The sequence below is a fragment of the Carlito syrichta genome, unplaced genomic scaffold (assembly GCF_000164805.1).
Source record: "Carlito syrichta isolate Samal-C Ts95f unplaced genomic scaffold, Tarsius_syrichta-2.0.1 Scaffold309850, whole genome shotgun sequence".
NCBI lineage: Eukaryota > Metazoa > Chordata > Mammalia > Primates > Tarsiidae > Carlito > Carlito syrichta.
Window position 1 is genome coordinate 764,171 of NW_007253946.1, and position 13,878 is coordinate 778,048.

Genomic DNA, 13,878 nt, shown 5'->3' on the forward strand with positions numbered 1-13,878 from the left:
CGGCCCCGTCCCTGGCCGCCCCCGCCAGGCGCCCAGGACTCTCAGAGTCCCCCAAGCCCCGCGCTCTGACTCATCTCCCTCCCTTCCTCGTTCTCCGCCTCCCGCTCCGGTCCGCGGCCCAGTGCGCACAGAAGACTCCGCCAGTCAAGCCAACTGCAAATCCTGAGCCCGCGCCCACTCCCATGCGACCTGAGGGCGGGCCCCTGGTCCCTCTGTGCTTCCCCCTCCTCCTTTGTGCACCCAACTCTCACTACATCTTTTTTTTTTTTTGAGTTGGAGTCTCACTCTGTCGCCCAGACTGGAGTGCAGTAGCTGCTCCCGACCACCGCAGCCTCGACCTGCTGGGCTCCGGCGATCCTTCCACCTCAGCCTCCGGAGTAGCCGGAATTACAGGCATGTGCTACCACGCCGGCTGATTTTTTGATTTATTGTAGAGATCAGGTCTCGCTGCTCAGGCGGGTCTCGAACCCGCGGGCGCAGGCAATTCACTCACCTCAGCCTCCCAAAGGCGTGGGATTACAGGCTGAGCCACCGAGCCCGGCTTCTCACTACACCGTAAGCACCAAGGTGGCGCCTGGCATGGAGCGGCCCCAGTAGACATCAACCCTTAGAGTCACAGACACAGAGGGACTTTACTGAGGAATTTTACGTGTTGAATCACTGTGTAATCTCACTTGAAGTTTTTATTTATTCATCTTTTAAAAGATAGAGACAAGGTCTCACCATGTTGCCCATGTTGGTCTCGGCCTCCTGGGATTAGGCAATCCTCTCGTCTCTGCCTCCCAAAGTGCTGGGATGACAGGCGTGAGCCACCACACCTGATCTCACTTGAACTTTTCATGAAATACTTTGATCTCAAAACAAATAAATAACAACAAAAGCGTGTTTGTTTTTGCCTGGGCACATTTTCTTACACAACAGGAAACAAGGATTTTCCTAACGATGGCTTCCATTCACCAAGGAGTCTGAGGGAAGCAGGTGCGTGGACTTTTCTGACAGCCACTAACGCCACTCCAGTCACATAAAATACACCCAGACACACAGCATGGACTCCCACGCAACACAGGTGCGCCTGGCAAATTCCTTGCCAAGTAAGGAGCTTCGACACACGGGCCCAGCCCTGACTGCACTGGCCAGATGAGGACTTGACAGTGGCTGCCCAAGTTAGGGCCTGCAGGGACAGTGTGGTCAGCACCCACACACCATTCCAAGGCACGGGTGGGTTACCAGGAGGGTCACAGGGCAGCCGGGCTGGAAAGCCACCTGGAACCCAAGACAGCCCTTCCTACTCACAAGCCCTCGCTTCCCTTCACTCAGGAGAGTCGAGGAAACCATCAGTGCTGACTTCTGTCAAATGCCCCTGCATGGCCGCCAGGACATCCACAGCCCAGATGCCCCCAGATGGCCGCCAGGACCTCCACTGCCAACAGGACTCACACCCCGCCCTGGGTCTCCATGGCCAAGCAGGGCCAGCCTCGCTCCACACAGAGAGCCGCCTTCACAGGTGGGCAGGACAGGAAGAGCAAAGGTGTTCCTGGGAAGTCCAGTGTTTCTGCCAGGCCTGGGACAGAAGCTGGTACCCACCCACGCCATGCCAGGCAGCCCGGGGCCACACCCATCGCACCACGTAGGCATGGAATTGTGTGATATATGTGTCCACGTGTGTCTGTGAGAGTGTGTGCACGTGAGGGTGTGTGTTCTCAGAGCGCTCGAGTCACTCCTTGAAGCCTCGCACCCACCTCGAAGTTCTAGAACTCCCAACGCAACGCTTCCCTCTCTCTCCCTCAGGCCCTGGAGGCCTCGGACCTTGGACCTGTTGGATCAGACTGCACTGCTAGAAAGTTCTTCCTGGCATCACACAAAGCTGGGCCTGCAAGGACTCACACCTGCTGCCCTCATGCTAAGTGTACAAGCACATCTGGCCACCCTCCCGAGCGCCTGATGAGGTGGAGTCAGAGGGAAGCTCTCCAACCATTGTCAAGGGGCTTCCAGGAGTCCTGCATTTACAACTGAGCCAGAGTAGCCGGACACTCAGGGCAAGGGAGACAAGTGCGGGTCCGTCCAGATGCAAAAGCTGGGTGTTAAGTGTGTGTTTCTGGACCTGACGTAAGCGGCATTGATCAAGTGACAGGGAGGAAAACCCCTCAGTGTTTTCACAAAGGGATTTTCCAGACTCTGGGGAGCGTGTCTCTGAGCTTAGACACACACACACACAGGTAGTGAGACTCACTGGCTGTCAGCCAGATGCTCTGCCCGTAGCCTTTGGTCTTTTCTTCACTGGGAGGTGTCCAATCACCCAGCAATCCCCATGTGCGGCATCCACCTTCAGAGTCCCTCAGAGTCTCGTGGGTGGCAGGGCCTGGGGTCTCCCTCTGTGGGTCACAGTCCCCATGCCAACACTGAGCCAGGGGTGAACAGAGGGCTCCCATGTCCGCGAGGGCCCTGGCGAGCTCTCAAAGCGGTTGGATAAGTTAAGAGTTCTGCTCGTACAGGTAAGCTAGAAACCAAATTTTCTTTTCTTTCCTTTTGCTTCTCTTCTTTTATTTTCAAGTTGGGGGTCTCACTCTGTCACCCAGGTTGGAGTGCAGTGGCATGACCTTCTGGGCTCAGGCAATCCTTCTGCCTCAGTCTCCCAAGGAGCTGCATGTGCCACCCTGCTCAGCTAATTTTTTAATTTTTGGTAGAGATGAGGGCTCGCTATATTGTTCAGGCAGGTCTCGAACCCCTGAATTCAGGCAATCCTCTCATCTCAGCCTCCCAACGTGCTGGGATGACAGGCATGAGAGTGTCTCCATGCCTAGCCAGAAACCCAGTTTTCAACATGAAAGCTCTTGGTTCCTAAGAGCTGGGGACATTTTTTTTAATATTGCTAATAACACTGCAGGTTGAGAAAACATAACTGCAAAGGAGACAGCCCCTGGGCTGGGGGCTGGGGGCTGGGCCCTGAGCGGATGCCCCCCAATCCTGTTGACACCCCTGCGCTCAGCCCGCAGCAGGAACGGCCACTGGGGGGAGAGCACCCAGTCCCCGACCTCCTAAACTGAGGACCAACCAAGCAAGACCTCAGAATGGCCAAGCACGGCTGGAAGGTCCAGGGGTCTCTAACAACAGGCAGGCCTCCTGTGGGGGGTGGGGGGGGATGGAGGGAGAGCACAGACCTCCACAGAGGAAGGCCAGAGCATCTCACTGCAAAAAAGCAAATCGTCAGCTCAAAAAGTGACATGAAGGGGTTTGTACAGAAGAGCCTTCCAGATATGGAAGGAGCCAGCAGCCCACTACACAAGACGCCTCTGCCTTCAGGGCTGGTGAGATTACAGAGCTGCAATTCCAGCCGCTTGTCTCAGATAAGACACAGACACACGAAGAATGAAGGAACACACATTAAAGGGATGGTGTTAAATTTTAGCCTAACAGTGGTTGTCTTGCAGCGGTAAGGCTCTCGCGGCTTTTATTTTCATATAGAACAGGGGTTTCCATTCCTTGGGCCACAGATCGGTACCAGTCCGTGGCCTGTTAGGAATGGGGCCACACAGCAGGAGGCGAGCAGCGGGCAAAGCTTCATCTGCATTTTCAGTCGCTCCCCATCATGCGCATCACTGCCTGAGCTCCACCTCCTGTCAGATCAGTGGTGGCACTAGATTCTCATAGGAGCGCCAACCCTGCTGTGAACTGCATGGACAAGGGTTCCAGGTTGCACGCTCCTCACGAGACTCTGAGGCCTGATGGTCTGAGGTGGAGCTGAGACGGTGATGCTAGTGCTGGGGAACGGCTGCAAAGACAGATGAACATGAACAGGGAGGTTTGACTGCACATCCCACTCTCCCTACCCTGGGTCCATGGGAAAATTGTCTTCCATGAAACCAGTCTCCGATGCTCAAGAGGTTGAGGACCACTCATCTAGAGCATCTAAATTTTCTACAATGAACGTATATTATCTTTTTAATTTTTGTTTTGTTTTGTTTTGTTTTGAGTTGGAGTCTCACTCTGTCACCCAGGCTGGAGGGCAGTGGCCGCTCCCGGCCACCGCAGCCCCGACCTGCTGGGCTCTGGCGATCCTTCCACCTCAGCCTTCCAAGTAGCTGGAACTACAGGCGCGTGCTACCACGCCCAGCTAATTTTTTGATTTATTATAGAGATGAGGTCTCGCCAAGTTGCCCAGGCGGGTCTCAAACCTACGGGCTCAGGCAATCCACTCACCTCAGCCTCCCAAGGCGCGGGATTACAGGCTGAGTCACCGAGCCCGGCTATCTTTTTAATTTTTAAAAAATTGTTAATTAATTTTTTAGAGACAGAGTCTCTCTCTGTTGCCCAGGCTGAAGTTCAGTGGTGCGATCATAGCTCATGGCAGCCTCCAATTCCTGGACTCAAGTGATCCACCCATTTCAGCCTCCCAAGTAGATGAAACTACAGGCACGCACCACCATGCCTGGCTAATTTTTTTATTTATTGTAGAGATAGGTCTTGCCATGTTGCCCAGGCTGGTCTTGAACCCCTGGGCTCAAACAATCCTCTCATCTTTACCTCCTGAAGTGCTAGTATTACAGGCATGAGCCACCACACCCTGGAATTATCCCTTGCAGGGTGACCCCCTTGTAGTTCAGGCTAGGTGAATGTTCTAGGAACCCATCAGCATCCGTGTACCTGTTAGGGTTGTTGTAAGAGGCTGCACTCAGCTTCAGTGAATTTTTTTTGGAGATTCCCTTTTCTTTTTTTTAGAAGGTAGGATTTATTGAGAAGACAGAAAACCTCCCACGCGGGAGGGGACCCAAGGGGGTTGCCATTTTTTGGAGATTCTTTCTGTGCCTTTGCCCATTTTATGATGGGGAGGTTTATGCGTGTACCTGCCCACACCACACTGAGTGTTCATCAGTTTTTGACCAAACACAGCATGACCGCCATGCATGCCCCACTCTCCCTATTTACCCGATCTTGACCTGAGCTACTGTTTTTTATTTCCCCACGTGAAAATAGTCCTCAAAGAGAAACGTTTTTGCCGATGTGGAAGTGGTGAAACAAAAAACAACAGAAGCACTAAAAGGCACCAACATGGATGAGTTCAAAAACTGTTTTGAGCAGCGGGGAGAAAGCATCTTGATAGGTGTACTGCATCAAACCGAGAGTACTTTGAAGGAGACTCAGGTTTAAACATGTAAGAATAAACACACAATTTTTAATAAATAGATTCTGGGTTTTGGGGTCCCCCTCGTACAGTCTCCTAGGGATTTGGGAGCATGCACACTGGAGAACTGGGCTCCCCCACCCCCAGAATCCTCTTGGTGCCTTGGTTTCTCCCCACCACCTTTCTGGTCCTGAACTCGGCTTCTGGCACCTTCAGCCAGCAAGGCTGAGGCTCTTCCTCCGCCCCCACCCCAGCTTCTGCAGCTCTGGGATTCAGCCAAGACCCTCAGGCTGACGCCACAAGCTACCAGTCCTTACATCTCCTGTTAATGTTTTGAGATTAAATTCCTTGGCCGGGTACAGTGGCACATGCCTGTCATCCCAGCATTTTGGGAGGCAGAGGCAAAAAGATTGCCTGAGCACGCATGTTTGTTGAAGCTCTATTCACAATAGCAAAAACATGGAACCAACCATGCTGCCCATCGAAGCCGGACTGGATTAAAAAAATGTGGTACACATACATGATGGAATTATTATACAGCCATAAAGAAGGACAAACATACGGACTTCGCAGCAACTTGGATGGATTTAGAGTTAATCATAGTGATCTATCAAAGAAGCAAAGAACTGGGTACCATATGTTCTCACTTATAAGTGGACCTTGAATGATTATCAAAATACTACAAGAAAGGGATTGGCAGTAGTGGAAAACTGCCAGGGGAGGGAGGGGCACACCTCATCAACAAGGGTAGCTGCATGATCAGCATTTGCATACCTAACCCTGAATTGTACCCCACATCTTTAAAATAAAAATACAAAAAGCCTGGGCAACTTGGCGAGACCTCGTCTCTACATAAATCAAAGAATTAGGTGGGCATGGGGGCATGTTCCTGTGGTTCCAGCTACTTGGAAGGCTGAGGTGGAAGAATCACCTGAAACCAGTAGGTTGAAGCTGCGGTGGCTGTGAGCGTGCCACTGCACTCCAGTCTGGGCAACAGGGTGAGACTCCAACTCAAAACATAAAGAGAGAGAGATTAAACTCCTCTTGTGGTGTCTGTCTGCTTTTGGACACTTTCCGACATCTTTAAATATTCAATTTTTCAAGTGAGTTTTTATAATTATCATGCCACATATAAAAATTCCCTTAACATCACCTCCCTCCTCTACTATGAGTGGAAATACTTCCAGAGAGCTGACCTGGTCACAAGAAGTCCAAACTCCCCAGCGCTGAAAGGGATAGCAGGTCTCAGACATCCCTGAACCCTTGGTAGCTCCCTAGTGTGAGACGCCCTCAGGGATCCCACCAACGTGGCTAAAAGAGGGACTGATCATGACTGGGCTCACTTCCACCGTGGGGTCTCAGGCCTGTCCCTTAATCTCGAGGCAAAACCAACCTGCGTGACACAATCACAGTACCAGATCCCTGGAGTCATCTCACTCATAAAAATCTGACCCAAGGAAGGCAGAAGAGATGCTGTCCACCATGCATGCACAGACATGCTCCCAATAGAATCATGCATGAGAGTAAAGACCCAGAAACAAACTCACTGTCCAAAAATCAGGAGAACCGTTCAATGAATCCTGGCAGATGACAGATGCAAAAAAAAGGTTATCTGTCCATAAATGTTGAGGGAAAAGGATTCAGGATACAAAATGAGACACAGTCAGGCTTGGATTTGATGCTTGGCCCCACCACTTAGTGAATACATCGGATGCCTTCCTCCGTTTTTACATCTATAAAATGGAGAAAATGACAGACTCTTCCTCACAGGCTTGTTGGGAGGATTCAGTGACATTCACATAGCAATTACTCAAAAATATTTTCACTTTTATAGTAAGTAGTTACAAAGGGTTAGCCAAGTAATCATGAAAAATTACGTTATTACATATTATGTATAAACTTATTTTGTTGAATGTGATAACAGTGTTGTGGTAATGCTTTTACTTTGTCTTTTGTGGTTTTTGACTTTTAGAGAGATATATTTAAGTATTTATGAGTGATAAACAAGGACACCTGGTATGTGTTTTTAAAACACCCTAGATATACCTCAATTAAACATTTATTTATTTTTTTATTTTTTATTTTTTAATTTTTTTGAGCTCCAGCGATCCTTCCACCTCAGCCTTTCAAGTAGCTGGAACTACAGGTGCGAGCTACCACACCCGACTAATTTTTTGTTTTATTGTAGAGATGAGGTCTCGCTGCCCAGGCGGGTCTCGAACCTGCAGGCTCAGGCAATCCACTCACCTCAGCCTCCCAAAGGCGCGGGATTACAGGCTGAGCCACCGAGCGCAGCTAAACATTTATTTTTAAAAATATTCCAGAGCCAGGCGCGGTGGCTTATGCCTGTAATCCCAGCACTTTGGGAGGCAGAGGCAAAAGGATTGCCTGAATCCAAGGGTTCGACACCAGCATGGGCAACCTGGCAAGATCACATCTCTACAATAAATCAAAAGCTTAGCCAGGCATGGTGGCACTCGCCTATGGTTCCAGCTACTTGGAAGGCTGAGGCGGAAGGATCGCCTGAGCCCAGCAGGTCGAGGTTGTAGTGGCTGTGAGCATGCCAATGCACTACAGCCTGGGCACCAAAGTGAGATTCCTACTCAAAAAAAAAAAATTAATTTACATGTAAATATTCCAGAGACAGACAAAACAAGAAAAAAAAGAGTACTGATCGCCTGAAGCTAGCTGGATGCATGGGGTTTTGCTATGTTATTTTACTTTTTAAATTTTTCCAAAGTAAAAAGTTAACCAAAACGAAAAAAGAAAGACACATAACCAAATAACAGTGACTATCTCTAGAGTGGGTTGATGGGAACTTTACTACATGGAAATATCTTATTTTCGTAAGTGGGAGAGGACAGTGATTTCTCTTTCTTTCAAGTCCTGCAGGCAAAGCTGAGAAGCCTTGGCCTCAGTCCTGCTCTCACCTGCTGTGCAGCCCAGCCTTCTGGAATGTCACCTTCCTGGGCTCTGCGACTCAACTGTGAGAAAGCCAGTTGGACCTGATGCCCCCAGGCCTGTGCATGGCTCCCTAGTTCCCTGACATACACAAGGTCAGTGGAGGCCAAGCTTAGGCTGATGAAATGGACAGCCAGAGAAGGTCACGTGGTGGGGCTTGAGTGCCGGCTGGCCAGGGTAGACACAGGTGAAGCCAGCACGGGAGGGAGTCCCCCAGCCTGGCAGCAGGGGCGTGTAAGGGCGGGGCCAATGGCAGCCGGAGGGCGGGGCCGGCCACAAGAGAAATCACGAAGTCTGGTGAGGAAGCGGAGGCTGAGTGGGAAGCCATGGCACAGATCCAGGCGGAGGAGGGAGGGAGGCCGCGGCCCCCAAGGGGAGGCTGATGTTGCCTCTGAGGAAAGTTCACTGGAAGAAGCACGGGTCCGGGAGACCACCTGGGAGAATCCAGGGGCAGGTGTCCACCGAGAAAGCCCCCAGGGACAAGCCATGGCAGGCTCTGGAGACAGTGCTCATGGCACAAGGAAGACCTGCAGGAGGGCCGGCCAGACTTCGAACCCGGAGGAGCCACGAGTGCGAGGAACTTCCCCAGACCTTCCTGAGGGAGACGGTGGGAGGGCAAGAGACAATCGGGGAGACAGAGACAGGGAATGCAGGCCTCGCAACGCAGGAAGAGCTCGGCCCCCGGAAGCCCAAGGGGGAGGCTGAGCTGGCCCCGCTGACCCGACCCCGCCTGCTGGGGATCTCAGGACATGGCCCCAAAGGAAACACAGCGAAGTCTCCTGAGAGATGCCTGCTGAGGCCCGGGCCTTTCTCTAACACTTCCAGCCTATGATGCAAAAAACAGTGGCAACACCGAGACGGTGAAGCCAGATGAGGCCGCTGGGCGTGGAGCCAGAGAAAAGGCCAGAGACGCCCTCAGGGCCCAGAGAGAATGTCCAGAGACACACTCGGTGTCCAGAGACACACCAGTGCCTAGAGACCTTCTCTGTGCCCAGAGAAAAGGTCAAAGATACCCTCGGTTCCCAGAGACACTCTCAGTGCCCAGAGATCCCCTAAGTGCCTGGACAGAAGGCCCAGAGACATCCTCGGTGCCCAGAGTCCCATCCCTCGGGGTTGACCCATCCAGGACAACTCACCACATTCTTGGCCCTGCTGGGTACCCAGTGCCACGGGCTTCACAGCAACTCTCTGCCCAATACAAGCTTTTTATTTTTTTGAGTTTGAGTCTCACTCGGTCGCCCAGACTGGAGTGCAGTGGCCGCTCCCGGTCACCGCAGCCTCGACCTGCTGGGCTCCGGTGATCTTCCGCCTCAGCCTTCCAAGTAGCCGGAATTACAGCCATGTGCTACCACGCCCAGCTGATTTTTGATTTTTGTCGAGATGAGGTCTCACTGCCCAGGCAAGTCTCGAACCCGTGGGCTCAGGCAATCCACTCACCTCAGCCTCCCAAAGGCGCGGGATTACAGGCTGAGCCACCGAGCCCAGCTCCAATAAAAGCTTTTATAAACCACGTAAAGTTGCTTCCAGTTTACACTGAATGTTTCCTTCCTGGCTGGGGAAGTTTTTCCCTGTTAATCATTCCCTCTTGTACAAAACAACCTTTACTTCTGTCACAGGATCAATAATTCCTCTAATGTCATAACTGGCCAAATATATGTCAAAACCACCAGGGCACAGACATCCCAGAAGGCCGAGCAAATCTTCCCCACGTGACGTCTGTGGGCGAGGGGACCACTGGCCCGGGTCTGGGAAGAGGACACCCATCTCCTTGTTCTGTGAGACACACCACAGTGCCCTGCAGCCGCCCGCTTGTGACAGACAAGGCTCTGAGAACGGATGACACAGTCCTGTGGTTTGATCTCCCCCCGCGTTCCAACCACGAGCAGTCACCCTCGACATTCTTTCAAGTTTGTGGGATCACTCGTGAGGCGTGAGTGACTGTCATCCCAGGGGTACGGACGAGGAGACTCAGGGCTCAGAAGTGCACGATTTGCCCGATGACACAGCCTGGTGACACATGGCAATGCTGTGGCCTCTGAGTCAAGGCCGGGTGTCCCTCCCTCCCTCACCAGCGGAGCCCCGGGCCTTAGGGGGTGGCCATGGGCCAGCAGAGGCTGTTCCAACCCCGGCTACACAAAGGGACAGCATCAAGGCAGCACGTCCCTCCCCAGCTGAGCCTGGGACACCGAGCCAGAGGTCACTTGCTCAGGACGGCAGGGGGAGGGCAGATGCGCACTCCTGACAACGCAGTGAGTCCTGACAACAATGTCACCCTCCCACCGACCTACGAGAGGGGCGGGCCCTGGCAAGGGGGGCTTGCCAGTCACCAAACTCAGTGCTCCATGGTGGTCTCTGATGCCTGAGGCCATCGCTGCTGACACGGGACCAGGCTAGATGCTGGCGTGACGCAGGGATGGATCACAGGGGAGGGGGTTTCCCGCTGTTGTCCACCCTGCGGGAAAGGCATCGGGAACACTCAGAAAAATCCAGGCTGTTCTACTGACACGTAAGTTCACGGTAGAAGATTACAAATTGGAAAAATGTAATTATGGAAAAACCTCCCTTCCAAATACACGACTAAGAAAATCAAGCAATTTAAGATGGGCAGCGCCAAGCGTGTAAAAGCTGCATGTTAGCTGGACATGGGGGTCCGAGCCTGTAATCCCAGCACTTTAGAAGGCAGAGGCAAGAGGACTGCCTGAGCCCAGAGTTCAAGACCTGCCTGGGCAGTAAATCAAAAAATTAGCTGGATGTGGTGGCACGCACCTGTAGTTACAGCTACTTGGAAGGCTGAGGTGGAAGGATCTCCTGAGCCCAGCAGGTCGAGGCTGCAGTGGCCATGAGAGTGCCACTGCACTCCAGACTGGGTGATAAGAGTGAGACCCCGGCACAAAAAAAAAAAAAAACAACAAAAAACCTGCATGGTGAATGTATTTTGCTTTAAAATTGAGAACTATGACTTTCTGTCAACTGAATGTTAATACCAAAATAAGGACAAGCTGGGCATGGTGGCTCATGCCTGTAATCCCAGCATTTGGGAGGCCAAGGTGGGAGGATCACTTAAGGCCAGTTCACCAGCACCAACCCGGGCAACGTAGCGAGACCCTGTCTCTATGAAATAAAAAATTAAACATTAAAACTAAAATGAAGAGAAGCTGGGCAGTGACTGTGATAATGGATGCGGCTCTTTTTTGGTACGTTAGAAGTCATAACAACACTATTAAAAATAGTTCTGAAAGGGATCGTTGTCCAGTGACCTTCGAAATTCCACTTTCTTGTTGGCTTTTCCCCTTCTTTCTGTACCCACAAATGGCAATGACAGAACCATTTAAGCAGCAGCCCCACATGGATATGAGACCCCAGGCCCCGTGCTCAGAGGCACATGGCCATATGGTCATCCCCCAGGGAAGGGGGACACCAGGGGACATGGTCATTCCCCAAGGAAAGGGGAACACTAGAAGACACAGCCATCCCCCAGAGAAAGGGGACAACAGGGGACATGGGAGACATGGCCCCTAGGGAAAGGCGACACTAGAGGACACGGTCATCCCCCCGAGAAAGGGGCATACTAGGGGACATGGGAGACACGGTCATCCGCCAGGGAAAGGGGGACACCAGGAGACATGGCCATCCCACCCCCTGGACTGCAGGCGGGTCCAGGCCGGGTGTGAGGGGCACAGCATCTGGAGGTCCTCAGAGAGCCTCACAAGCCGGGCCAGTGAACAGATGGGGGACAGAGGTTTAAGGCAGACAGAGACCCCAGGACATGCACCACAGGGCCCTGCTCCGTGACAAAACCGTGTGTGCATTATGCGTGCTATATCGCTGAACATATACTTACGTTGCTATTTTTATCAGAAAAAAGTTTTCCAGTTTTGAACTCAAACAACCACAGCAGTCCCATCTGGGCCAGAAGGATTCGCGGGGGCTCTATCTTCTTTGTCCGTTTTCCCACACCTTCAACTCATGCCGCGGACACATGGGTGGCTTCAAAACCCAGGAAGAAGGGGCGGAGTGAGGACACAGAAAGGCACGACATGCCTGTGTCTTGCCAGTTCATCTTGAATCTACCTCTGAAGTCACACAGTTGGCTTTTCGGCAGTGCCAAATTTAGTTTGAAAGCCATTAAGGAAAAAACGAGGGACGTTACACCCAGGGCAACTTTCATGGACGCTTCCTGGTTAAAAAGAAGTCTTGGGAAAAGAAGAGGGGAGGCAGGGAACGGCCCCGCCCGGCCATTGTGATGGCGTTTCCTGCTGCCCACCAGGCTCCCACACCGAGTGTTCCTTTCTTCCTCCTGCTAACAGCAGGCAGGGGCACCCGGCAGAGCTGGGGCGGCAGAACAGGGAGCGGAGGAAGCTGCATGTGACCCAAAGTCCTTGTGTCTTTTTCTTTTTTTTTAAATCAGAGTCTCTGTTGCCCAGGCTGGAGTGCAGTGGCACACTCGTGGCCACCGCAGCCCCGACCTGCTGGGCTCAGGTGATCCCTCCACCTCAGCCTTCCAAGTAGCTGAAACTACAGGCATGCGCCACCACACCCAGCTAATTTTTTTATTTATTGTAGAGACAAAGGTCTCACTAAGTTGCCCAGGCTGGTCTCGAACCCATGGACTCAGGCAATCCTCTCACCTCGGTCTCCTGAAGTGCTCGGGTTACAGGTGTGAGCCACTGTACCTGGCCCCACCTGCCTCCTCCATCAGCAAAATCCCTTTATCACGTGAGACACTCGAAGCTTGTCACCAACAGGAAGGACGAGGTTAGGGTGGATGTTTCTTGGGGTCTCTCTCCACTGTTTCCCTGAGGATGCACATTGTCAGAACTCAGCTGAGAGAGGATCCCGAGGAGGACTGGCCTTTTGGTCAGCGTCCATTCCAGCGTCTGACAGCCGAAGTGAGTGAGGGCTTTTGCCTGGACCAGCGCATTGGAATCATCGCCACATCAGCAACGTCTGAGCACACGTCCCGGGCCCACAGCCTGGGAGGCCTTCTGAGCACTCAGGATCAGCCTCCCGGGATCCAGGCCTCAAGAGCCACTCGGTCAGGCAAAGCAAGGCCAGAGCACAAGAATCTGTCACATGAGGCCCAACGCTTCCCTTTAATAAGAAATAAACAAGCCAGTCTCAGTGGCTCAGCCTATAATCCTGCGCCTTTGGGAGGCTGAGGTGAGTGGGATTGCTGAGCCCGCGGGTTTGAGACCCGCCTGGGCAGCGAGACCTCATCTCTACAATAAATCAAAAAATCAGCCAGGCGTGGTAGCGCATGCCTGTAATTCTGGCTATTCGGAAGGCTGAGGCGGAAGGATCGCTGGAGCCCAGCAGGTTGAGGCTGCGGAGGCCGGGAGTGGCCACTGCACTCCAGTCTGGGCGACAGAGTGAGACTCCAACTCAAAAAAAAGCAAAGAAAAAAAAAATAAACAGGCCAGGCTCGGTGGCTCAGCCTGTAATCCCAGCACTTTGGGACGCCGAGGTGAGTGGATTGCCTGAGCCCACAGCTTCGAGACCAGCCCGGACAACTTGGTGAGACCTTGTCTCTACAATAAATAAAATTAGCTGGGCGTGGTATATGCATGCCTATAGTTCTGGCTACTTGGAAGTCTGAGGCAGAAGGATCGCCTGAGGTCGACTCTGGGGTGGTCGTGAGTGATCCATTGCACTCCAGTCTGGGGCAACAGAGTGAGACTCCACCTCAAAAAAGAAAGAAACGGCTATAAGCCTGGGCAACATAGTGATACCCCATCTCTATTAAAAAAAAAAAAAAAAAAAGCCAGGCTTGGTGGCTCAGCCTGTAATCCCGCACCTTG

At 52.3% G+C, this 13,878-nt stretch overlaps 1 protein-coding gene across 1 annotated transcript in view; it reads right to left on the reverse strand.

The window, feature by feature from the left end:
* Nucleotides 1–13,878, reverse strand: part of LATS2 (large tumor suppressor kinase 2) — a 56,791-nt gene that overhangs the window by 38,832 nt on the left and 4,081 nt on the right. The window lies entirely within an intron of this gene.